This window comes from Triturus cristatus, chromosome 10 (genome assembly GCF_964204655.1).
Source record: "Triturus cristatus chromosome 10, aTriCri1.1, whole genome shotgun sequence".
NCBI classification, from domain to species: domain Eukaryota; kingdom Metazoa; phylum Chordata; class Amphibia; order Caudata; family Salamandridae; genus Triturus; species Triturus cristatus.
In genome coordinates this window covers 200,400,274-200,427,379 of record NC_140593.1, presented here as the reverse complement: position 1 = coordinate 200,427,379, position 27,106 = coordinate 200,400,274, and positions in this window count along the sequence as shown.

Sequence of the window (27,106 nt, the reverse complement as noted above, 5' to 3'; positions counted from 1 at the left end):
AAATTTGGAAGAAACCTAGATCTTGGTCAGCAAAATAGGCTTTTTGTGATTTGGTGCACATCCGGTAGGCAGTTTTTGCAAAATTAATGTGCAAAAATATTTGTATGCCTGGATGGGCTTGGTCCATGAGAGTCTCTAAAGTGCCAGTTTAAAAACAGAGCGTTCTGATTATCCTAGGGAGCCTTTTGCCCCTTGGCTCCTGTGGGAGTGAGTGTTCTAATTGGCTGCCAGCAACATGAGAAAAATGCGGCTGGCAGCCATGACAGGACTAGGTCCCCTGTCCAAAGTTTAGAAAACAAATATATAAGGGGCAGGGTAGGGTACCCTGCCCCCCAAAGCCCCATGGGAGGGACTCAGAGGGAGCCACCGCGGCTTTTTTCCAGAATACAGAAAGACTCCCATGGGATTATCCCCCCCCCCCCCAAAAAAATCTTGGTTTGGCAGCATTTTTTAATGAAGGGGAGGGGGTGCACAGCTCCCTCCTCTAGCCATTTTTGGCCCCGGGGAGCCTACAATCAGGGCCCTCTTTAACAAATATGGGAAGGTAAGTTCATGGCCCCACTTTCTGAGCCGTATTTGTCCACAGGTGTCCCATTCCTAGGGGCCCAATTAAATTAATAAAAGGAGAGAGGAATGCCGTCTGGGGGACCCTATCCCTTGGGGTCTAATTTTATTAATAAGAGGTGTGGCGCCGCGGCCAGGGCGACTGACTGCGGAATCTGGGGACCACGGTACGATCCCCGGTGCCGGCGGCAGACTAGCTCAGCACCATGTGACTCTGGGCAATAGCTTGCTTAATCTTCCCGACGGCCCCCAGCGCCTAGAGACCCTTACGGGTGATTGTTCGCGCTTTACAAATGTGGATATTACAAATGTGGATATTAATATGGGGAGGGGGTGCGCAGCTCTCCTCCGAAGCTATATTCAGCCCCCTGGATCCAATACCTGAAGGCCCGAAGAGGGGGGGCCCCCTCTCCAAGCCTTTAAAAGGTCCTAGGGACCCCTTCCCCTGGGGCTGTGATTTTTAGAAAAAGGAATGAGCCGGCACAGCTCACTTGCTGTGTCCCGGAGAGCCTACCCCCGGGACACACCAGTTTCACTGCCTGCACTGGCTCAAGCAGTGAAGCTTCTGTTTACACCCACCTGGCATGAGCAATTTCAAAACTGTTGCCAAATGGGAGCAAACACAAAGACGGAGCAAACTTGTATTCAGCTTCTCAGAGGAAGATATTGCTCCCACTCGGAGGGAGCAGCATAAGTAGCTGCTTTCTCCAGGCAGAAGCAATGCTGGCTCCCATAACATGAGGGGAGCTGGCTGATGCCACAGGGGTCCTGGGATTCCCGCACAGCCCTCAAGGTGTTGTTAATGGGTGCCCCAGGTGGGCACCGAGGCACACACCTATATAAAATCAGTCTCTGGTCCCCTCTCTTTTATATAAAATACAGCCATCGGGGATGGGGTCTCTAAGTAAGAATGAGGCTCGTGGTGAGGGCCCACATGACCCCTTCCCTTTTATTTAAATTTAAGACCCATGGGATGGGGTCCCTGGGGCTGACTTAGGCTAAGGTAGAAGGGGTAGGTCGCCCCTCCCTTTATTAGTTACTCAGATCCAGGGGATGGGGTCCCTGTGGCATAATAAAGCTCGAGGAAGGGGGCCACACTGCCCTCTCACTTTTAAAAACACAGACAGCCTAGGCATGAGGTCCCCGGGGTCTGAGAAGGCACGAGGAGAGGAGCCACGCAGCCCCCTTCCATTTTTAAAAAATGAACAGCCTCAGGGGATGGGGTCATCAGGGCCTATCAGGGCTCTGGGAGGGGGGTCGTGCAGCCCCTGTCCCCTTTTTTAAAAACAGACGGCCCCACAGGATGGCCTTCCTGCAGCCTGAAACAGCTTGGAAAGTTGGGCTGTGCGGTTCTCTCCCTTGTTAAGAAAATCAATGCCCCAGGCGCTGGGCTCCCTGGAGGGCCAATTAGAGCCTACTGAGGAGGACATGTGGCCTCTTTCCCTTTTTATTGTATTTGACCCTGGGGGGATGGCTTATTAGGGCTCAGGGATGGGGTCTGCATGCCCTCCTCCCCTGTTTAATTCTAAGGCTTGGGGAGGGAGGCTGCATGAGCCCCACCCCTTTTTGTTGGAAATGGACCAGGGAGGATGGCCCTTAGGCAAATTAAGGGTCAGGAAGGGGATGCATGCACCCTCCCCTCAATATATATCTTTTGTCCCAGGGGATGGGATCCCCGGAGCCCTATGTTCAACCCTATGCTGAGCACATCAAATGCTGTGCTCTATGTGGGGATAGCTGCCTGCCGGGGTTTTGACCACAGGGTTGAGGGCACTGTGCCCAACACCTGGGCATCAAACTGCCAAAACTGTGCGCAGCATGGGGTCGGCTACCTGTCTAGAGTTGGAAGCATGACCTGGCTGCAAGACAGGCCCTGCGGCTAACCCCAATGATGTCAATTGAGATGTTATCAGTGATGTCATAAATGATGTTAAAAGAACATGTCATGAGGGGTCATGAGGGTTGTAATATGTGAGGTCACAAGCAGTGCATGGCGGTGGTGAAAGTTATAGTTTCCTCTGCTAACTATAATTGGTGATTTTCTGTGTTGTTTTAGTCCAAAATGTCTCTAACATATTCACCTAACTAAAATGTTAATTTAACCTTTTTTCAGTGACTTTTTATTTTCTAACCAAAAACAGATCTTTACATCACATCTAACTACAAGGTTACTTTAACCTTTGATTTGTTCATTAAATATATATATATGTGTGTATATTTCTATGTATATATATATATATATATATATATACGCACACACACACACACACACACAGACACACATACATAGATATATATTTATAGATGTATATAACAGAAATGATATAAACATTTAAAAACCATAAAATAAAAAAAGAAAATAAAAACAATAAAAAAAACATCAAAAATAGTAAAAGTGTAACACCTTGCATATATTACATTTACTATTCTTGCTCCAACATACACAAAAGCAGTGATAAATGTGGTGGACTTCTGAAAAGTTATATTTACTAATCCCACTCCGCTATAGTCAACAGTATTTTAAGTGTTGGGCTTCAGGAACAATAGATTTCCTACTCCCCCTCCAATCTCAGCAACAGTAGGGAAAGGGTTAGACTTTGAAGGGGTTTGTTTTACTAATTCCATTCCAATTAATGGAAAAATAGGCAACGTTTTGGACTTTGTTGGATCTACATTTACTATTCCTATTCCAATCTAACCAACAGAGGGAAAGTGTTGGACTTCAGAGGTGTTAGATTTACTATACCCACTTCAATGTGAGTAACAGTATGGGAAGTGTTGGACTTCGAAGGGATTAGATTTGCTATTCCCACTCCAGTATAAGCAATAACAGAGAATGTGTTGTACTTCTGTGTGGGGAGGGGAGTTTAAGCTTAATATATCCACTCCAATCAAGACAACACTATGGAAAATGTTGGACTTTTGAGCTTTTAGATTTACTATTCCCTCTCCAGTGTAAGCAACAGTGGGGAAAATATTGGACTTTGGTGAGGTTGGATTCACTTTTCCTAAGCAACAGTAGGAAATTGTTTGGATTTTGGATTAGTTACATTTACTATTCCTTTTTCTAAATATTTAAATTAGTCAACATAAAACTGACTTAAATCTCTACCACCCAAAAAAACACAAACACCAAAAATATAAATTAAATATTTTGAAAACTAAAATAATTCTTAAATAAAGGAAATGACATAAAAATCTATAATTAATATAAAAAACATTTTACAAGTTATATTATTAAATACATTTTGCAATAACTTGATATATAATTCAAACAAAACTAATTAGTTAAATAAATAATCAACCAACAATTACATAGTTAATTTTCAATTAAACATTTAAATAACATAAAAACTGATCTAAAAACAAAATTGGAATTTAATATCACTTCCCACCCACTTCTGATAAAAACCCAGAAACCTGCTAATAAAACATAAATTACTAATTAAACTATAAAGGGGTCGATTCCGATCCTGTGTTTTTTTTTCCGTACGACTCGTATCCGTAATTTTTTCCGTACGAATCGTACAAGTCCTGTCCGACCCGTGAAGTACGATTCATACGGGAAAAATACATACGGATCAGCTCGATCCGTACGAATCGGATCGGGAAAAGTTGTACGAGACGGACCCAGACACTTTTCCGTACGAATCGTAAAAATACAGTCCGACCGTACAAGTACGATCCGGACCATCTTTCCGATTTACGAATCGTACGGAAAACATCCCGTACACGGAGAATGACTTTACCCGCCACGAAGTGAACTTTATACGACTCGTATCCCGGGAAAAGTTGTTCCCGGGGTACGAATCGTACAGGGGTACGAGTCGTACATACGAGTCGTACAGGGGTACGAGTCATAAAAACTAACATTGAAAATAAATACATTATAATTTAATCAACTAACCACCATATTGTGTTATAAACCCGACAACCTTCAAATATATTATAAATTACTAATAACATTAAAGAAAATTAAATCACACATTTAAAAATACAAACTGTTTTTAGAAAAATCTATAACAATTATAATAAGAATGCTAATATCCAAAAACGAATATACTGTCTATTAAATTGATAGAAAATAATATTTATTTAATACTATGTTAAACTATACTAAATACAATATTGTTTTTTTGTGTACTTTACCAAATACATTTTCTGATCTTAAATAATCTTTTCTATGATATTTCTGTAGTAAGAATATTTTTGACGGATATTCATGTCACACAATAGTTTGAATCAACATTTGTGTCCCTCAATGCTCATTACATCAAGGAAACGAACTTTGCCACAATGCTTTTTTCCTATTTTAAACATCCATGTGGCTAGGTTCTCTCCATCAGTGAACAATCACAATTCAATGTTTTCCCCCGGAGAGGCTGGTTAGAAGTAAAGTAACTATTTTCTAAATTTCTTTTCACTAGTTTTCAGTTATCTCCCTCATTTAATCAAATTAGCTTTTATTATAAATGTTGTTCTCTGTAACATATTTCTGACATTTTTCACATATTGTATGAACAAATGTTTGTTTCTGTTTAACTACACTAGGTTTAGACCTTGAAGTTGTTTCTCAACTGTACTGAGTTTAGTTGTGAAGTTGCCTAAAGACAACACACACATTTGCTATGAGGATTGGAATGACAATATGCCACGACTACTAATGATGAACCAAGGAACTCTAATAGGAACTTGTTTTCCTCTATGACCTGCACTTGGGTAATTGTTTAACAGGCCCGATTCTCACAGAAGAATGCTAATTTTTTATTTGGACACAACAAATAAAAAGTTTTTTTGATGCTATGAATAGGTGGTAGAAGTAAAGATAAATTGAATTAAAGACAGTCAAAGTGAAGACTTAAATCCCCTTATGCTACTCACAACCGTATAAATAATTCCATTGAAAAAATCGAGGTCAAATTAAACAAATATATATTTTTCATATATGTATCTTATCCAAACCCTAAACTAGATAAAATAATATGCTAATCTTATTTTAGCCCAAATGCAGACCTGCACCTATATTTGTGTTAAACAAATTATGCTTGTTAATTAGGATCTATTAATTTAACGCATTTTTTAAAAAGTGTAATTAATTTAATCAAAATACCTTACACTTAATCAGTGGATTGATATGCCTACCCTTAACCCTAAAAACACTAATGATAAATTGTACCATAAAAAATGATAATAGTGTGAGTCTGCATTCTGTCAGCATATGCTTTGTTGTCTAGATGTTCCTGCTACAGTGAAGTGCCAGCAATAGCAGAGTAAACCAACAGGGCATGCAAAAACATGCAGTAATAATGTCCACCTTACCAAAAATACTTCCACAGAACTGAATTGCATGCAAGAAAACATTTTCACTCTGATTTTAAACAAATTGTTCTTGCAAACATCTTGCTTGATAAACTGTAAATGTTTGCACCGGCTTTGAAAATAATCTATATGCAGTCAGTAGTTACAACAAAATTATTTTGACAACAGTAAGCTCTGTTGCTTCTTTCAAATAAAATAATAAAAAAAGTAATCAAAAAGGGCACCAAGTCAGTCATGGTTCTCAGACTTGGCCTGTCAAGTAAAAAAATGCTTAGTAAGACAGAAAGCGAATGGTGGAAACCCAAATCATCAACATTTTATTTCCAACTAAAAAAGTTAATAAAGAAATTCAAACTGACTGTCTTACAATTAACTCCAGACTCATGAAACAAAAAATGATCACATCATCCAACATTCTTCACTTTCTTTCTGTAAGTCAACAATGTCCCTGAGGAAAATCCAGCAAACACAAGGAGATGATGGACGGAGTGCTGAAACTTTTCAGACACTCAAGCAACAAGCATCCTGGGACGGGTTTCCGGGTAACACCCTCATCAGCCAGGCTAGCTTGAATCCAGTGGCAGAGTGAGCAAGGGACCCACGTCTGGGCATACCCTGCCAACTTAGGGTGAACAAAGCAAACACAAGGAGATGATGGATGAAGCGCTGAAACTTTCTAGACACTCATCCCCACAGATTTGGGTTGAATCCATCATCGTTCTTTAGCTCACTTTGCCACCCTAGTTCAGACCCTGCTACATGCAAATCAGTCTTGACCCTATTACTCATGGGAATAGTCCAGCTCGAACTGCCAAGCCAGGTCTTCCCTGGACCAGAAACAAGCATCCTGGGACTGGTTTCAGTGTAACACCCTTCATCAGCCATGCTAGCTTGAATTTAGTGGTAAAGTGAGAAAGGGACCCACGTCTGAGCATACCCTGCCAACTTAGGGAGAACAAAGCAAACACAAGGAGATGATGGACGGAGCACTGAAACTTTTCAGACACTCACCCCAGTCACAGATCTGGGTTGAATCCATCATCTTTCTTTAGCTCACTTCGCCATACCAGTTCGGACCCAGCCATATGGAAATCAGTCTTGACCCTATTCCTCATGGGAATAGTCCAGCCTGAACTGCCAAACCAGGTCTTCCCTGGACTGGAAACAAGCATCCTGGGACCGGTTTCAGGCTAACAACCCTCATCTGCTAGGCTAGTTTGAATCCAATGGCAAAGTGAGCAAGGTACCCATGTCTGGGCATACCCAAAAGGGGAGAATCCATGCACTCTTTTTCCACAGCCAACTGTAAGGAATTCAGCTATCATTTCAATGAGCAGATATTTTCCATGAGAAGCAAAATTAATTCTCTGCAACACATACAATCCAAAACACCTGTATGTTTTCTCACCCATTGGGAAGCCTACTATCATCAAACTGCTTAAACCAACCAAAATACAATATTCTTTATCTTCCATCAAATATCATAAAAGCAACATCTCCACTTTTGATGGCACCTGGTTCGGTCTGATCAAAGCACCTCTATCACAAGGCATTTTCCCAGACTCTTATTAGATTTGTCAATTCGCTGATATATCCAAAAAACACAACCTTGAACCTAATCAGCTCTCCATTGTCTGTCTGTTTTAGGCAATGCTTGTCTAATACTCAATTGAATGTCATACTAACTATACTAATTGAGGACAACCTTCTCACGTGCCTAATGAAACCTCAGAGATGGACGTCAGAAACTTTCTCATGCTAAACGACACAAAAACAGTTTTTCCTATTAGGGTCTTCCCAGAGAAGTAAATTTGCTCTGGACTCTTTAAATCTGAAGGTTTCTGTATCTCATTCTCGCCCATGGCGATATCTATTGACTTAACACTGATCCATCACTCTCTCTTATCAACTCATTAACAGAGTGGCAAAATTGTGTACTATCTATCAGAACTTCCTCAAAATATTCAGATTCCCAATCACACAGACTATCTAAAAAAACTACATACTTTTGTTATATCTAGAACAGAAATTACGAACACAGACCTTTCTGGCACTTATCAAACAACAATTGCCTCACTCAAAGAATTACTTCATTCAGCTTGCAGACTGGTCGACACATCTGGCAAATTTGATGATGTAATTCACATATTACACGATCTCCACTAGTCTGCAATCATGGCCAGCATCAAAGTCAAACTGTGTTGACTGACAGTCAAAGTTACTCATAAAATCCTTAATTTTTAACTAGCTGATGTAATATTTCAGGGAGTAAGAGTGGCCATACAAATATAAATAACAGCAACATGAGGTGCCATCACTGCTTGAAACTCCCTACTCCTAAACCGCAAGAAGAATTACAATGTTCTTGTCTCTAGCAAATATCTGAAAACCCATCTGTTCTGCCAGTAAATTAATTCCTGTTTTATCAACTTTGATGTGTACAAATCCTAACACTGCTGCACCTTAGGTATTCTTTTTCTCATCAACATTTAATGGCAATTTGTTTAATGTTCCCTTTCTCAATCATTCATTGTACCATAAAGTTGAGCTACACATAAAGTTGTCCTTTAATACCTTTCAGCTCATTAGTTAAATAAATAAATAATAAATAAGCTATCTTCCCAGAATAAGAAAATGATGGAAGCAGTCCTAAAGAATTTCACTATCCCGGTTTGGAGGAAGAGGCCCGGAAAGTCTAAGAACAGTTGACACAAGCCTGCCCTATTTCCTCATACCACAACCTTTGTAATCATCATTGCCTCTTTCAGCATCTTCTACCACCCTAAAACGCTCCTTCTCCTAAACTCCAATACACTATGGTCCATATTTCCATTAAAGATTTATCAATATTTATTACTGACCCTATCTTCTGTATTTAGGTGAATAATTCTCTGATTCATCAAAAATTACAAATACTGTTCAATAAATACAAGTTTAAACCTTTGCTGCTTTTTGTACATGTGAATTCACTCAAATTTTGATATGACACTATATGACGTGCCAAAACTTTGTTTTTATTAAAATGCTTGTCCATTGGGACAGATACCTAAACTGCTTAGATTGTCTGTATTCAACTCACTGATACAGGAAGAGGGTACCATACTTCTTGTTGATGGTCTGTATTGGTGGGATTTTGGTGGGAATGTGGCCTGTGCTGATGTTTTTAGAGCAAGGGAAAACACCATTTAAATCACCTGGTGCCTTGCAGTCTATATTTCCAAAATTATTGACTCAACACCAGAAGAGAGTGGGGAACTGCAAGTGAGGAGCTTACATCCTTATCGTATACCCGCTTAGTTGTCCTTCTTGTAACTGTCGCAGCACTTTCAAAACAAATGCAAGAATGGCACTTCTGCATCAGTCCACAGAATATTCATCCTTATTCATCTGTCATGGTACAACTGACCGACTGATGCCATTTCATCAAAGTCCTTCACTGCAAGCAGCCATTAAGCTGCTCTAAGGTCACAGTATGTCATGCCCAGTCTTGCAGTCTGGGTTCAGAGGGTCGGCAAACCTGCTGGATGCTCCACTCAGGCGGGCCCTCAAATTGGCATGGCGTCTCTCAGGTGTTGTGCTCTCGTAATCAGTGTTTAGACCTGGAACCTAAACTGGTCCTTTGCTCACTTGTCACTAGCTCAGATACAAAGGATCCTTTCAGCCTGCACCACATCTCTCTCTTGCAGCCCTCCTCGCTTGAATATGCCTTTTTTCCTGACAGGCGCTACCCATTTCAGGCCGGTCCTAACAGGAACAAGATGGCAAGGGGTATAAGGTGACTCTCCAGTGCAGCTTTACAAACCTCACACCATCATGTCCACCATGTCGGATCAAGAGGAGGAGCATGGTCATATTATGCTCACAATCTAGTATAGCAAACACATCATGGAAAACAAAGGACATATTGTAAATCCCTGTTTCCGTCTCAAGCCGTAACCTATCTTTCCTATATTAATATGGCAGCTGGAATCAGGAGACACCCAACACTTTAGAGCATCTATTGATGTGTCCATTGCACCTTTGATTTACATTTATCCCAGCAGTTTTGCTTAAATGTCCAGATCTCGGGATTTTCATCTCTGTACCTGTTCTACCTGGCCCGCAAGTAATTTAAATATTTGATCCACTCTTCAGCGACACTTATCGAAGAGTCACAGTTATACTGTTTTGTGCTTGACTACAACGGTTTCCTGGTTAGCCAAGTAAAATGATCTTTATTTAACAGTTAATAAACACATTGTAATACAATATATAGAATAAACAAAATTAATAAAACACATGTCGAAAAGTTAATACATTAATGAAAAGCTAAAGATTAGCACTTTGTCACGGTTTGCCTTCAAGCTGTATAAAGTGAAGAAAAGAACATACAGACCCTCACCAGCTCTTCTTGTACATAAACTGAAGTATGTTGCTCAAGGTGGGTTGTTATAGCTGCAGAACTGAGCTGCATATCTTCCAACTTACAAATGAATTTTACCATGTGAGGAGGGAGTGGGGCCTAGGAGGGGGCAGGGCCTTGGACTGATAGTTACCTAAGAGGTACTCTGCTCCTCACCAAGCCTAAAAAAACAACAAACAAACAAAAAGGCTCTTTGAGGCTTTCGCCAATGGCCTTGGGTGTTTACTGGTCCACACCTCTTCACCTCGGGTTCTTATTGTCTCTGACAACAAGCTGGAAACCCACTCTTTATAGTGATTTTCAGCTCATTGTTTCTGCCACCATGTGATTTCGACTCCTCACCAGGTGACTGTGTGAAGGGAGCAGACATTGTGTGACAAACAGTGGCACCATGTGAGTTGGCAGGTCTGGATCTGGTGAAACTCCGAAGGCCATATCAATCTCAGCACTATGTCAGAGCAGGAAGGATCTGTGCTATTCTTTTGGCATATTTTGTGCATTAGCTCCAAAGACCTCTGAATTACTTCACAAAGGCAGTTATTCCCCTGTATTACTGAGCTTTGTTGTCAGAGAGTAACACAGAGATATGTTGAGGGAATGTATTCACTAATGAAACCAAAACGAAATGTGCAGGTCCTTAATACACCAGTGTAATGTTATCTTATGTTATGTTACAGCAATTTATTAGGTGGATATCTACCATGAGGTGTCTTGGTGCTGACTACAACCAAGCAGGAAAAGAGCCTAGTTGTTAAAGAGCCATGTTTTTAGCTCCTTTCTAAAGGAGATCAACGTAGGTATAGCTCTAATGTAAGAGGGAAGGTTGGTCCAGAGCTTTGTGGTACCATCAACAAAGCTTCTGCCCCCCCCAGTGACTCTGTGGAATTCGAGAACTATCAATACATTAACCCCCAGGGAGGGCAGCCTTCTGCTAGGGACATACCTCTGAAAGGAGTACTTCAAGAACTCAGGGACAGTTTTATGGAATGTTTTGCAGGCGATGCAGAGGGCCTTAAATCTGATACGGCTTCTTACTGGAAGCCAATGCAATTACCGAATTTCGTTAGCAACACGTTTAAATTTAGGAGTCCCAAAAAGATGCCTAGCTGCAGAATTCTGCACCCTCTGTAACTTGTTAAGGTTTTTTCCTGCTTATTAACATAAAGACCATTACAGTAATCCAATTTTGAAAAAATGAACGCAGTAATTACTGTTTTTCTATAATGCGTTGGGATAAACGGAAATGATTTTGTAATCATTATAAGCAGGTAAAAACTGGAGACAAAGGAATTGACTTGCCGCCCTAAGTTTAGCTGTCCATCTATGAAGATTCCTAAGTTTTTTAGCCTGGTTACTGGGATAGGGTTATGGTCCATTTCTGATGGCCAGCAACTTGTCGACCAGACAGGAGAGCGATTACCAAACAGAACCACCTCAGTTTTATTGGAATTAAGTTTTAGGCAGTGTCTGTTCATCCAAGAAGTGATTGTCAACATACAATCATGGAAATTGGGAAATACCGCAATGGCATTTTTGAAGTCTGACAGGACGATTTGAGTATCGTCCACGTAGGAGGTTAGCGCAAGGCCAAAAGATTTGACCAAAAGAGCCAATTCTGTGACATAAATATTAAACAGTGTTGGGCTGATAGACAAACCCTGAGGGACCTCGCACAGGAGAAAAAAGGAAACTGATAAGCAATGACCTAGTGCTATTGAAGTCTGTCTGAAAGAAAAATAAGCCAATAGGGATTTGGAATTATCCTTGACACCCCTATGCTTGACCTAGTCACGCTCGGCCACGACATACTTCGCTAGACAGAACCATTAAACAGGGTAGGGAAATAGCTTGTATACATGGAAATACACTCTTGGTGTCCCAATCAGAAACCATCACCTTGCCCTCCAGTAAATATCTCTGCATCAACATTTCAAGCAATAACAATCCCATCTGCAAACTACACACATTCTACCAACACCCTGGAGACAATTAGTCCTTCATTGAACAATTCACGGAAATCATCACATCCAACGATGACCCCCTAGTGACCCAAATCTTCCATGGAGACTTTAACCTCCACTGGTCTAACGCAAACAATCACACAGTGAATTGTATAAAACCTTCCTATCAGACCACGAGGTGACCCAATTCTGCGACAGCCCTACCCGCAACAAGGGTGAAAACACTGGACCTTATCATATCTAAAAGGAACATCATCATACTGGAATGCATTATCCCACGTGCCTGGTCTGACCACTGCAGCATCACCTTCCTTATCAGCCTGGAGGTGACCCCAAAGAGAGACCAACCCATGAAAACAAATCAATGGAAAAGGAACCTCTGAAACATTAATTCCATAGTCTTAGCAACCCGATGTCCTGACTCCCCAAGCTGACATGAAAGATCTACATGAGCTCACAGACTTCTATAACTCCTCTATCTCAAGCAGCCTTGACTCTGTTGCCCCTCTACAACAAAAAAATGCTTCCATCAAAATCTCCAAACATTGTTTCAATGACCACCTAAACTCTGTACGTTGTTGTCTAAGATCAGCCGAAAGAACGTGGAGACCCATACCTTCTACTGAACACCTAAAACACCTTAGATCAGTTAGGAACCCCTACAACAGAAAAATCAAAGAAGCAAAAATCGACTTCTTTAGAATTCAACTAAGCCAAAAACAGGTCTAAAAAACTCTTTGAAATTGTTATGCAATAATCGCTCAACGCATCTAACCAGCCAGTCCATGGTGACAGCATTCCTACATGCGAGGAATTAGCCACTTTCTTTGTGGAGAAAACAAAAAGAATCAAAATAGACCTAGAATCAAAGACGGCTCTTCTTCCAAATGCAAGAATAGTTTCTCCGGAGACGCTAGGGGGCGTGCGGACAAGATGGCCGTACAGTAGTGAGGCTCAGTCAGCCCTGGAGCCACTATCCAGCAATTATCCTTCCATTGCGGGGCAATCTTGCTGCGCAACCGCCCCATGGTGTGGCAGAAAGGCAGGGGAGGTGGCACGACTAGTTTGCGGCGTCCCCCAGCCCACGGACAACTGATGCAGGCGCCGGATCAGATTTAAGGCCTGTTCGGTGTGACGCGGCCGGTGGGTCTGAGTGTGGAGAAGGCCCGAGGCCGGATGAAAGCACCGTGCAGGTATACATGTGAAGCTCCAGACGCCCCTGTATGACGCCCAAGAGCTCAGGGAGAGCTCCCTGACAAAGCAACGATCACGCTGGGGTAGCCTGAATACCGCCACAGAGATCTGCACTGCAATGTGGACTCGGCCAGGAGGAGAGTGCAGGGGCTCCGTGACGCGACAAATGGCACCAACTGGTGAGGAGGCCATGAGGGGGGTGAACTGAACTGGGTGCCCGGCCCCGTGCATTGGCACTGTGGTCTGCCACACTGTGGTCTGCCTGGGGGGTGCTTATACCGGGAACCATTGCACGCAAGGCCGGGGTCTCAGGCCTACCCCACGGAGCATACTTCTACCCCCAGAACTGGACCGCCCCACCCAGCAATTCAGGACAGATTGCATGCCCCCTCGCTCTGGCAGGGGCCACAGGGTTGCGAGGGTGCGCCAGTGTCATATCGGCGGAACTGGGCCCGCACCCTATGTGACGGCCGGTCTGATGACGTGTCTGCGGCCACCGGGGATGAGAAGACAGGCTGAGCATCCATAGCCCTGCATATGCTATAAAAGTACCTCGGTGAACCCGACTCATGCAGCGCTGCCACCCGGAGCAGGGTAGTTGACTCATCGCCTGCACCACTGGCTGCCATGCGACCTTCTAGGCCCCCACTGCACACCTCGGGCGCTTCGGGCTCTGGGCTCCTGCGGGCCGGGACCTCCCTGCTTCTGGGCTTACAGTGGGCAGGGAGGGGCGCACGCTCTGGCCGGTGGAGCAAGACCCCTGCGGAACCAAGGGGCAATCAATCGGCGTGAGTTAAGGGCCTGCCCCCACCCCTTTCAAAGTCTTCATGCCTGCCAGTGTCCAAAGTTAAGGATCTGTCTTGCACCTACGAGTGTGGAGTATCCTGCTGGACCCTGTGCACGCACCGCATTGCATGCTGCCAGGCACTTCCCAAAGACTGTAGAAGTGACTGGGAGGCTCTTGTTTCTCTATTCTGCCCACCCTTAACAGCCTAGTCCCTCAGATCTCACAAGCCCAATGAGCTCCTGTTGAAAGCCCCCCACAGTCTCCAGGGGGGCGGGTGAAAGAATCACACTGCCTGGCTGGGTCCCGCACTGGTGCCCATACAATCCATTGGAGAGTACACGTGGGGAGGAGTGCGCCTCTGGTCAACCGGATCAGGACTCTGCTGGGGGTCTGATATCACTTGAACACTTCCTCTGGGGTCAGAATCTTCTGGGTAGTACAGCAGGCCATGTACCCATTGAGTCCGGTCCCAGTGCCATGAACTGTGGGCACCCCAGGGTGACTCCATTTGCCCAGTCCATCGACGAAGGACTCAAGCCCCCCAGGTGCTCGACCCAGATCCTGGGGTTGCCAAAGCGGGCGAGGGTGACCCGGCACATAGACCATTGGTTGAGTGTTCACCTATGCCTCTGCACACTGTCACATCCAACGCGACCATGGGGAAGCTGGACGGCAAGCAACCTAAACTCATGTTCGACACCTGGAGAACACCCCCAGCCAGCCACCTGACATGGAGCAAGGCGGCGCCAGTCAATCAGAGCAGGGCACTGATGAGGTGGACATGAAGACGTTGCTCTCCACCATGAGAGCCAGCTTCGCCTCAATCGAAGGAAAAATGGACTCCATGTGCGCTAGCATGGACCAGATCACTCAAAAGATAGAAAAGCAAGATGGTAGAATAAAAGAGGCCAAAACACGAATCTCCACTCTCGAAGATGATCATGTGCAAGCGGCCGAGCAGCTATCAGACATCGACAAGTTGGTAAAGGTGAAAGCAGCCAAGAACAAGGACATTGAAGCCCGCTCAAGGCAGAACAATATTCGCATCACTGGCGTCCCTGAGACAACCAATACAGGACGACTGGAAGACTATGTAGAAAGGTTGTTTGTCACTTGTTTCAGTCAGGAGGCCTTCTCCAAAAAGCTCATTGTGGAACGGGCGCAGATAACACTGGCGCCGAAGCCCCCACCAGATGCGCCGCCGCGGCCCATAGTAGCGAGACTGCTCAACTATCGTGACCGTGATGCAGCTCTGTGGAAAGCGAGAGAGTTTCAGGAAGTTATTTTTGAGAACAAAGCTTTATCACTGTATCCCAACTTCACCCTCAACATTCAGGAGGTGCAGAAGAAATTTGTGCCCTTTAAAAAGAAGCTACGGCAGGAGGGAGTGGAGTATGCAATGCTCTACCTCACGTGTCCTCGGCTCACCTACGAGGGCAAGTCTTGCATCTGCAACACTCCACAACAGGGTGCAGACTTCTTCAATATGACAGTGCTGTCTGCCAAGAGAGCGGAGTGACCACCCTCTAGCTGCAGAGAGGGTTCAGCGCACCACAATGAAGACTGAAGATAATCGAGGACGCTTCCTGGCCACTCCTTGTAGGTTTGAAAGTGGACACTGCTTTACTGGCCGCATGCTTTGAGCACCAGGTAACGTTGCATGTTGTATGAGGCCCCCTGAACTGTTAGCAGACCAAACATAGACAGTGAGAACCCCGCAGGTTTGTGGACTTGCACTCTGGGGCCCCCTCCTGCATGACCCTATGGTGTGGGAGGCGCAGTCACGCCCCCGGGTCACACGCCTCCAAGGGTGCTCCCCTTTCCTCCACTAGTGGAGACAATACTGTTAGGCTGTTGCCTTTATTGTTGTTTTAAGGGGACATTTCAGATGTCAATCACCAGTGATCCTGGGGCCCGATTACTGCTTATCCTCCTAACTGTCAATGCCTCTTTGTCATTGTATTGTGGAAATATGGATTTTTCTGGTCAGTTATGTCCCCTATCTTGGACCCCAACGGTTCTATGTGCATGTCACAAGTACATGTATGTTCCCTCCAGTTCCAGTTATGAAGACGCAAATACATGTGCGTCCACCGTCAACATGTCCTCTGTCAGATCCGCCATGAATAGGCCGGATATTCCATTCCTAAATATGAAAGGCCACCGGCTTTATATGGTTCACTTATGCCATTTTACAGTCCAGGCAAGTAGGCCCTGATTCTGTCATCAAACTCCTCTTGCCTTCTGCCTCTGAAAACTCGAGTCTGAGCCTGCATCTGTGACCATGAACTTTGTCTCATTCTCTGCGCGGCTCCCGAAGCCTGACATCAGCCTATTCTCTGCCAAGAACTGTATTTCACCTTCGAATTATCTGCTTCCCCCTCAGCCGATGCATTCCTGCCTAGTAGTTTAAGTAAACATTCTTCCAGTTACCGAGCAAAAGGCCCGGCTTCTCTGTCCTCATGCAAATAATTCATAGTCCTGTTACCATGGAATATTTCTACCCCCTCACATTCAGTGTAGACACTTAGACGCTTGTACACGCACGCACAGTCAGTATAGAATAGATTCTGTCCGAGAGTCCTTCTTTTGTGGATAACATAGTTCTTTAAACATAGGATGTTAGATATGATTTGGGATTAGGTTGACTTGACCCCCCAGACTTCTTGTCTCCACATGTAGAGCTAAATGTCAAGTCCCCTTCACCCCCTAGTTACACGTCAATTACACGTCATACTGCTGCGCGCGCAACTATGCCAAGTATAATCTTATAGATCCACCTATATATGACATCATAACCAATTATGTTCCTTTTTACTCCTTATTACACCCATTTTTGGTTACGCAGATAAATCGTCATTTTCCTTATCAATTGTTACGCCTACTGCATTCGCTTCATTGTAATGTATGATCTATAAAAGTCATTTCATGTCAATAATGTATGTACTTCACTTCCTGAACCCCCGTGGTGATGGAACTTGGAGCAACCGATTATAATCGATCACTGGAATAAAGCCCATTCCGAACCTCTAATACCACGGATTCTGCCTCTCATTTTACTGAGCTATTTTATTATGTTTCTGTATCAAATTAAGTCCAGGTAAAGGAATTTTATTTACCACATGAATGGCGCCCGAATAGGGACACTTTCTCATCTCACGCGCCGGCGGTGAGTTGCAGGCCCGGTCTCCTGCCACAGCTGGACGGACAATAACGCGTACCAGCAGGATTTCCTGTAGCTCCCTCCGGTCAAGCGGGGGCGACTGAGGCTGCAATCAACACCCAGACGAGGCGGTGAGAAGTGCGAAGTATCCCGACCAGAGCCTAGCTGAGAGAGCAAGATCCGAGGTATACAGAGGCCCACCAGTTCGAAGTCGAGTCCAGTTTCCGACGAGTCGAGTCGAGTCCAGTCCGGTTCAAGTTCAAGTTACCGAGGCCTTCCGTTTCCGAAGCTACCCGGTGAGTACCATTGCTGGGGAGGCATTTCTGACGTGCACATAGGTTGTGCCGGTCAAGACGGGTTTGGGTACACAAATCTGGTCTGCACTGTTTTAGCAGTGTATCTGTACTGTTTAGCAGTATATCAAGTATTCCGAAGTATCTAGTTATTGTCAAGAATTATGCTTGGTGATTAGTTATGCAGACGATCATCATTGTTGGTTATTTTAAAGGGTAGAAAAATGTTTAATGTTTAATGTTTAATGTGTTTAAAAACGTCCTGCATATTGTGGTATGAATGGTTGTTCATTATTGTGCTTTTGTATTAAGTGTGTTCAAGATTAAGTATCGGATCAGTTGCCAATATGCCGCTCTTTTCGAAATTAAGACAGATCACTACTAGAAAAGGGGTTCTCGAAGAAGCCGTCCCTATTCCTCCTAGGGATACTCCAGGGCACTTCATGTATCACAAACATGGCTTAGACGCTATATTATTTCTTGATTTATGGGTAGACTACACCAAGGGATTACCAGAAAGTCAGAGGTGGCCCACAGCGGGAACCTGGGATGCAGAGTGCATCATGAAAGTCGAGGAAGAGTTATGGAAAAGGAAAGTCAGACAGTCACAGAAAGACGCCGTTGAGTTATGGCGTAAAGAATCTCATAGACGTATGGAAAAAGCACGTAGACAGGAAGAAAAGAATAAAGAGAGTTCAAATAAAGTTCGAGAAAATCTATTAATTGAGGAAGGTATCCGAGTGAAATCAGAACAAGTAGACAGACAAAGAAATGCCCTTATGAATGGTATGTATCCCCTTCTGGCCGAAGGATTACCTAAGGCTACTCCAGAAATACCGAAAGACTTGCCACCCCCATTATTCCCAATAAAGGTACATCCTAAGGGGCATCCTAGAACCGCAGAAGATGTTTTTCTTTCCTCATATTTAGATGACGCAGCTCTCGAGTATGCTAATTCCGCCCCACATAGACCGCATACCAGGGAGATCCAACGCCAAGATCCAGTACCCGTATCCCTACAGCAACAAATCGAGTCACAAGTTCCGGCAAGCACATCTGTTTCTACATCTGTTCCTACAGCTACTTCTATAGCTGTGTCCACACCTGTAGTTGCTGTGTCCCGTTCAACGAATCCTTTCACACCCGACACCCCAGATGGGGCCACGGGAGGTGCTACCAATATTTTTTCTACGCCACCCAGAATAAATAAACTTACTTATCAAGAGTCAGCACATTCACGTACACCCAAACTCATAAGTGCTCGTACGCTTAAGGAACTTCTTATAGATTGTAGATATGACCCTGTGCCCGGTAAAGAGGACGAAATGACCCTGGCATCATTGCGTATCAGACGAGCCGCAGTGTATTTAGGGAAGTTACCAGGAATGACTGCGCATCTAGATAAAATATATCATTTTGTCCAAACAGGGCGAGATCCAGAATGTATTAACAGAGCTATGGAATACCAGAAAGTAGAGATACAGGGGGAACTGTTACGTTTCCTCATAAATTGTGTGATCAGAAATCAAGACCGACCGGGGGTAGACCCGGAAGCAATGCAAATTCTTACCAGATGGAGCCAGAATATATCAGAAGGTAGACATGATAAACAAAATTCTATAATAGCCATGTGCCGAAAGATCCGTAAAGAAATAGAACGCCTACACGAAGAAAGATTAGCGGTAGACGAGTTCGAACAAAGCGAGGAAGAAGGGTCAGGACTGCCCGCGGGACAGTCGGACACCATAGCCTATGTAGGTAGAGGAAGATCTTGTAATAGTAATAGATGTCTTACCGACTCGATACGTCCGATATGTCCAGATAATAACAGGAATTTCCAAATACCTATAATTAATATAAGGTCTAACGAGCATTCGTTCCAAACCGCCGACAAACTACTCCGAGAACGAAGGGGTTATCATTTTCTCGATTCTATGGATGAACAAGATTTAGCCAGGGCAGCTGTCCATTGGGTGGACAGTCCCGGAAAATATAGTGATGATACAGTAGTACGCACATTTTTGAATCTCACCCCAGATGAACAGAGGTTAGTTGGGATTTACATGATTCAACAACTCATTATACTATATCGGAGTCAGCATTCGGACCCTGGTCCCTTACCTGACATATTGACTGAATTGCTTATGAATAAATGGAGAGGTGCAGGTACTAAATTAATTAAAGAAATTATAGAATCAAGAAAGCAGTATATTCTTTTTGTATGCGCAGAGCATGTCTCATTGCCCGTCAAGGAAAGAACCACGTATCACATGGATAGACAGAATCCCTTACGAGAAGTGCACCCAATAAAAGGCGAGGACAACGAGTTCAAGCGCGTATTTGTATATACGCCCATATCGAAAATAGAATTGTTACAAATGAAGAAAGTGGTACCCAGTCATGACAAAGACCCAGCGGGGTTTCACCGAGAAATTAAAGACATGTTACTCATGGGAGAGTATACCTATCCCGACATTATGACAATATTAAAGGTATTGATGCCTGCTGGTATTTATGAGAAACTCAAGGAAAAAGAGTGGGAGGTAGGAGACCAAAAGATAGAATGGTCAGTGTTAGAAGCGGAAGAAAAGGCCCGAACTGCAGGAGCAGGACTTAGGGATAAAACTAAAGCACTACTAGGTTTATTAGTACAGGTACTGCCACGTTTATTGACTACGAAAAAGGAAGATTGGGGTACAATTTCAGCCTGTAAGCAGAAGCAAGATGAAGACACTAGTGATTACTATGCCCGATTTGAAAAATGTTTTGGTATAAATAGTGGCATAAAAGCAAGTAGCGAATCATACCCACATCTGTTTGTAACAAAATTAGTAGAAAATGCCCTGCCCCCAGTAAAGAATAGAGTATTAAAATTCGAGAGTACCTGGCAAGGTAACACTCCATCACAAATGTTACAAATGTTACAGTACCATCACAATAGAATTAGAGAGGAACAAGAACATGAACACAGACGCATGAAAGACACGAAAATGAAAATGCTAGTTTCCCAGACAGTTCCAGCTGAAGGACATAAAAAGGGTATGACACATTCCGATTCAACAGGACCTGTAAAAGGGACATGCAATTATTGTAAAAAGCCAGGTCATTACGTACACGATTGTCCAGTTTTAAAACATAATATCGCCATAGGTAAAACACAAGAAAGATCACGGCCACTCAGACAAGATCAAAATGAACAAGGAGCTCTGCAGCATGCCCAGGCCATGCCAGCCGCACAACAGCCAATACAGTTTGTGCCAGCTGCACCACCGTTGCCTGTTGCTGCCACACAGACAACAACACGACAAATGTATCAGACCGCACAGTATGAATATCCTGAGTATCAGAGATACGCATGAACTAGCCTAGAGAGGGAAGTTGACTTACCCCTTATTGAAATCCCAGTAGATCAAGAAGGACCTTATGTACATAGTGAATTATTAGGTCAAGACAGAAAATTTTTACTCGATACAGGGGCAAGTCGAACAACTATAAAACGTAGTGAAGTTCCAGGGGCACCCCTCTCAGGCTCTCAGAATATTTCCCTTGGTTTTTCAGGCAAACCTATTGTTAATGAAGTATCACAGCCTCTTCCACTTACGATAGGACCTCTGACCCGAACTACAGATTTATTGCTTACTAAATCATGTCCAGAAAACTTGCTAGGAATAAAAACTCTGAAAGCTCTAGGAGCCATAATATGTTGTTCTCCGGAAGGAGTAAGGTTGTTTTTACGTGATTTTAAAGGTCACTATGTGTCTAGAGACATGGATCCCCGACTGCAGACTTTACCTACACGTCTATGGGCACAAGGCCCTACCGATGTTGGTTGCATGAATATTACACCATATAGAGTCACATTAAAGGCAGGAGTGGTGCTACCACGAATGCGACAATACAAGTTACCACCAGATGCTGTAGTGGCTTTACTACAAATTATTGACGAGCTCATTGCCCAAGGAGTAGTTGTGGAAACAGACTCCAATGTATGTAATTCACCGATAATTCCGATTCTTAAACGAACAGATCCAAAGGCCCCGCCAGTATATCGATTGGTTATTGATCTGCGCGAATTAAACAAGTGCATTGTGCCACAATTTCCTGTGGTCCCAGATATCTCGTCATTACTGACAGCTATTGATTCTGAAGCAACATTCTTTACTGTAATTGATCTCAAGAATGCCTTTTTCAGCGTCCCAATAGATCCGGAAAGCCAATATTTGTTCGGATTTAGTTTAAATGGACGTAGCTTTAAATTCTCACGCGCACCTCAAGGATTTACAGAAAGTCCCAGCATCTATAGCCAAGCACTGAAACGAGAACTAGATAGTATCCACATGCCAGTTAACACTGCTCTGCTCCAATACGTCGATGATCTGCTGATCACCGCGAGAAGCGAACCGGAATGTGAAAAAGCATCACTGACAGTTTTACAATTTCTAGTCGAAAAGGGGCACAAGGTGTCCCCTTCTAAGCTGCAATTCTGTGTCCAGCGAGTTGTTTATCTTGGACACTCGCTGTCCAAGGAGGGAAGGCAGCTTACACCCGACCGCATTCAGTTAATAGCTAACATGCCAATACCCAAGACACAAAAGGAAGTACGGGCTTTCATAGGCCTCACTTCATATTGTAGGCAGTGGATCCCTCAGTATGCATTTCTAGCAAAACCACTCATTCAGTTAACCACACAGGAGGCAGCCACACCGACTGTTCTCCCTTGGACTCAGGAACACACACAAGCTTTTGAAAGCTTAAAGAAAGCCTTATGTCAAGCACCTGTCTTAGCAACGCCATGTTACAGTAAACAGTTTACACTTTTTGTTACAGAACGCGAAGGTACTGCCTTGTCAGTACTCACACAGGAACAAGCAGGAGCACACAAACCATGTGCTTATTTTTCTAGTACATTAGATCCCGTAGCTCAGGCTTTGCCTGCATGCCTAAAATCAGTAGCAGCGACAGCTTTAGCAATCAGACAAAGCGATGCCATAGTGTTAGGACATCCATTGACAGTTCAAGTACCACACGCAGTAGAGGTTCTTGTAAATAGAACGCAAACACAACACTTGACTATAGCGCGACTTACAGGGTACGAACTTACATTGTTTCAGCCACATATAGAAATCAGACGCTGTAACACATTGAATCCTGCCACACTTTTGCCAGTAACCGGAACAGACCCACTAGCTCATGACTGTATTGAAGTTATTACTATAACGACAAAACCCAGACAAGACTTAACCGATGTCCCATTGTCAGATCCAGACCTGACGTTGTATGTAGATGGTTCATGTATGAGAACAAGTACAGGAGAGTTAGTGGCTGCTTACGCAGTCACCACAGATACTGAAGTCATTGAAACTAATCGTATAAATACCTTGTCCGCTCAAGCCGCAGAGCTCATCGCTCTGACACAAGCCTGTATTCAAGCCACAAATAAAAAAGTCAACATATACACTGATTCACGTTATGCATTCGGAGTTGTACATGACTTCGGCGTGCTGTGGCGAGAGAGAGGTTATTTAACTTCCCACGGTGCCCACATTCAGCACGGACCCCTCATTCATGCCTTATTAGATGCAATACATCTACCCACGGCAATATCAATTATGAAATGTAAAGCTCATACGAAAGTTACTGATATCATTTCTCAAGGCAATGATCTAGCCGACAGAACAGCTAAACAGACTGCTCAAACTCAAACATCCGACATGACAAAGACAATAGTCCCGATGCCGACACATTGTATGACAGTTAAAGATCCTACTCTTGACGTAATTGACATACAGACACATGCTACACCAGACGAAATAAAGAAATGGACTGAATTAGGAGGGATCCAAACGGATCAAGGATGGATGATGAAGGAAAAGTCTGTATGGTTCCTTCCTGATTCAATGGTCCAAGTTATAATTAACACTATACATAGTCCAGCACATCTAGGAGAAAAAGCTATGCTAGACAGCATTCAACACATTTGGTTCAATAAACATTTACGAGCAGCAGCCAAACAAAAGGTCCGTACCTGTATGATCTGTTGTCAGTTTAACCCAGGAAAAAGCGTTCCCGTAGAACAGGGTGGATTTCATCCTCCTGATCACCCTTTTGAAGCCCTCCAGATGGACTATATCCAGATGGAACGATGTCGAGGATTCAAATATGTTCTCGTAGTTGTCTGCGCTCTGTCCCGTTGGACAGAGGCATACCCGGTTTCAGATTACACTGCCCCGACTACTGCCAAACAGTTGGTTCGAGAATTCTTCCCACGATACGGTTTACCACGTGTTGTCTACTCAGATAACGGCCAGCCGTTCTCATCCGAATTAATGAAACACGTTTCACTTCTGTTAGGATATCAGTGGAAATTCCACTGTGTCCGACACCCCGAGGCAGCAGGTCTCGTAGAAAGACATAATCAGATACTGAAAATCAGATTGTCCAAAATATGCAGAGAGAAAGGTGTCGACTGGGTAGTAGCGTTACCAGTTGCACTCTTTTACATGAGAATGGTAGCACACTCTCGAACAGGGCTATCCCCGTATGAGGTGATCTTCGGCAGACCACCAAATATGTGGGGGACGCCTATACCACGCAAAATAACTGATGTTGACTGTAATATGCTGACAGATTACTTGGCTTCCTTGATGTCTGCACTACAATCTTGTCGTTCACAGGTAGCTGCAGCCTTTCCCGACAACACTGAGGTGAAACCCCATGACGTAGTTCCGGGTGATCTCGTATGTGTGAGAAATTTCGACCGAAAGACTCAGCTGGAGCCCAGGTGGAAGACACCCCAGTTGGTCCTGCTGACCACAAGGACAGCCGTGAAGATCGAGGGCCGCAAGGGCTGGATTCATTCAAGTCATATCAAGAAATTTCATGGACTATCCTCGGATATAGACATTGTGCCCTGCACTCCCTCACAGACTGATTCAAAACTTCCTTTGGTTGAAAAGACTGAAACCGAACTCTATAAAGTAAAATTGAGGCCTAGAACGTCAGACAATTTGATTGTTTAAGTCCTCTCCAAGGTGAAGCGGTTGAATTTATCTCTGACATGTATCCTCTAGACCTGAATCATGGACAGTCGCGAAAAATGATGAAACGACAGGCGTATTGTAAATCACTGCGTAGCCACTGCATAGTGACATTATTAATTTTGTTTTCCTTAAGTCTTTTAATAATTACTGCAAGTATATTGTTGCACATATATTACCCTATTTCTAGACATGTTTATAATGTTACTGCTGAACATTCTTTTAGTGACCTACCGCCGCATGAATTGTCTTATAGACTTGCGCTGCGCAATAACACTTTCATTAGTATGTTACATCATTCCCATCAGACTAGTAATGCCACTAATTGTTGGGTGTGTGGTCGGCTCCCTCCCTATCAGAATTATGAAGGAGTCCTGCCATTCTTTCCACACCCATTTACACATAATGGCTCCTGTGGAGCATGGTTTAGTTTAATCAATTCCATAGACTCAGACACAGCAGTTTACCAAGATCATTGGGTATGGGGAAACCTGAACCTAGTTTTACTCAAGGTCTGCTACCCTGACAAGGAGGGTCGCCCCAAAAGAACAGGAACTGATCTAGAAAATGAAGTATATGGATTAGGTAATTTTACACCTAATCTCATGATTCTAAATGTCGTATCCGAAGTTGAACTAGTCTTACCCACCATGTCAGTATTCCCAGCGAAGGGTGAATTGTGTGTAAGAAAGGTTGGTTCCATACATATGGGCCATAGTAAATGCACTACTATAGTAGAATTCAGTGATCAAGGCAAATCTTCATTTAGAGCTTATCGCCACTCCTACTTTATATGTGGTCAGACTGCATATATGCGTCTACCTCTAGATTGGGATGGTACCTGCTACATTGCATTTCTTTTGCCACCTGTTTTCCTAGCTCCTCCTGATTATTACAGAAATATTCATTTAGTACACAACAGAGAGCGGAGAGATCTCCCAATTGTCGATTACACTGAAACAGCATGGGAAAAATACACAGATTTTAATAAAGGCATCTTTCCTTATATAGGTACTGTTACTAATAGTAAGCTGATACGTAGATTAACTAGAACCCTTGAAGCAGTAGTGAATGAGACTATTTCCGCCCTAGGCAATTTAACGGAAGAGCAGTCTGCTATGCGGATTGTTGTGCTTCAAAATCGTCTTGTCCTTGACGTCATCCTGGCTGATAGGGGCGGAGCTTGTAGGGTCATCGGATCAAGCTGCTGCGTATTCATACCAGAAAATTCGCCATCTGTATATAAAGCCATCACTCGCCTTCATAAGATTGTAAACCAGATACACCAGAACCCAGGCACTTGGACTTGGTCCAGTTGGTTTTGGAGTGTGATATCAGCCTGGGGATGGAGAGTTTTATCCTTCCTAGGTATTGGCCTTCTCATACTATTCAGTTGCTGTCTATGTCTACAATGTGGACCAGCGATTTGTGGTCTGTGTGCCACATCGTGTATTCCACCACCAAGATTTCATTCGTCACGGAAGAAGAACGAAGAACAAATGATGCTATATGTCCTCTGTCAGATCCGCCATGAATAGGCCGGATATTCCATTCCTAAATATGAAAGGCCACCGGCTTTATATGGTTCACTTATGCCATTTTACAGTCCAGGCAAGTAGGCCCTGATTCTGTCATCAAACTCCTCTTGCCTTCTGCCTCTGAAAACTCGAGTCTGAGCCTGCATCTGTGACCATGAACTTTGTCTCATTCTCTGCGCGGCTCCCGAAGCCTGACATCAGCCTATTCTCTGCCAAGAACTGTATTTCACCTTCGAATTATCTGCTTCCCCCTCAGCCGATGCATTCCTGCCTAGTAGTTTAAGTAAACATTCTTCCAGTTACCGAGCAAAAGGCCCGGCTTCTCTGTCCTCATGCAAATAATTCATAGTCCTGTTACCATGGAATATTTCTACCCCCTCACATTCAGTGTAGACACTTAGACGCTTGTACACGCACGCACAGTCAGTATAGAATAGATTCTGTCCGAGAGTCCTTCTTTTGTGGATAACATAGTTCTTTAAACATAGGATGTTAGATATGATTTGGGATTAGGTTGACTTGACCCCCCAGACTTCTTGTCTCCACATGTAGAGCTAAATGTCAAGTCCCCTTCACCCCCTAGTTACACGTCAATTACACGTCATACTGCTGCGCGCGCAACTATGCCAAGTATAATCTTATAGATCCACCTATATATGACATCATAACCAATTATGTTCCTTTTTACTCCTTATTACACCCATTTTTGGTTACGCAGATAAATCGTCATTTTCCTTATCAATTGTTACGCCTACTGCATTCGCTTCATTGTAATGTATGATCTATAAAAGTCATTTCATGTCAATAATGTATGTACTTCACTTCCTGAACCCCCGTGGTGATGGAAC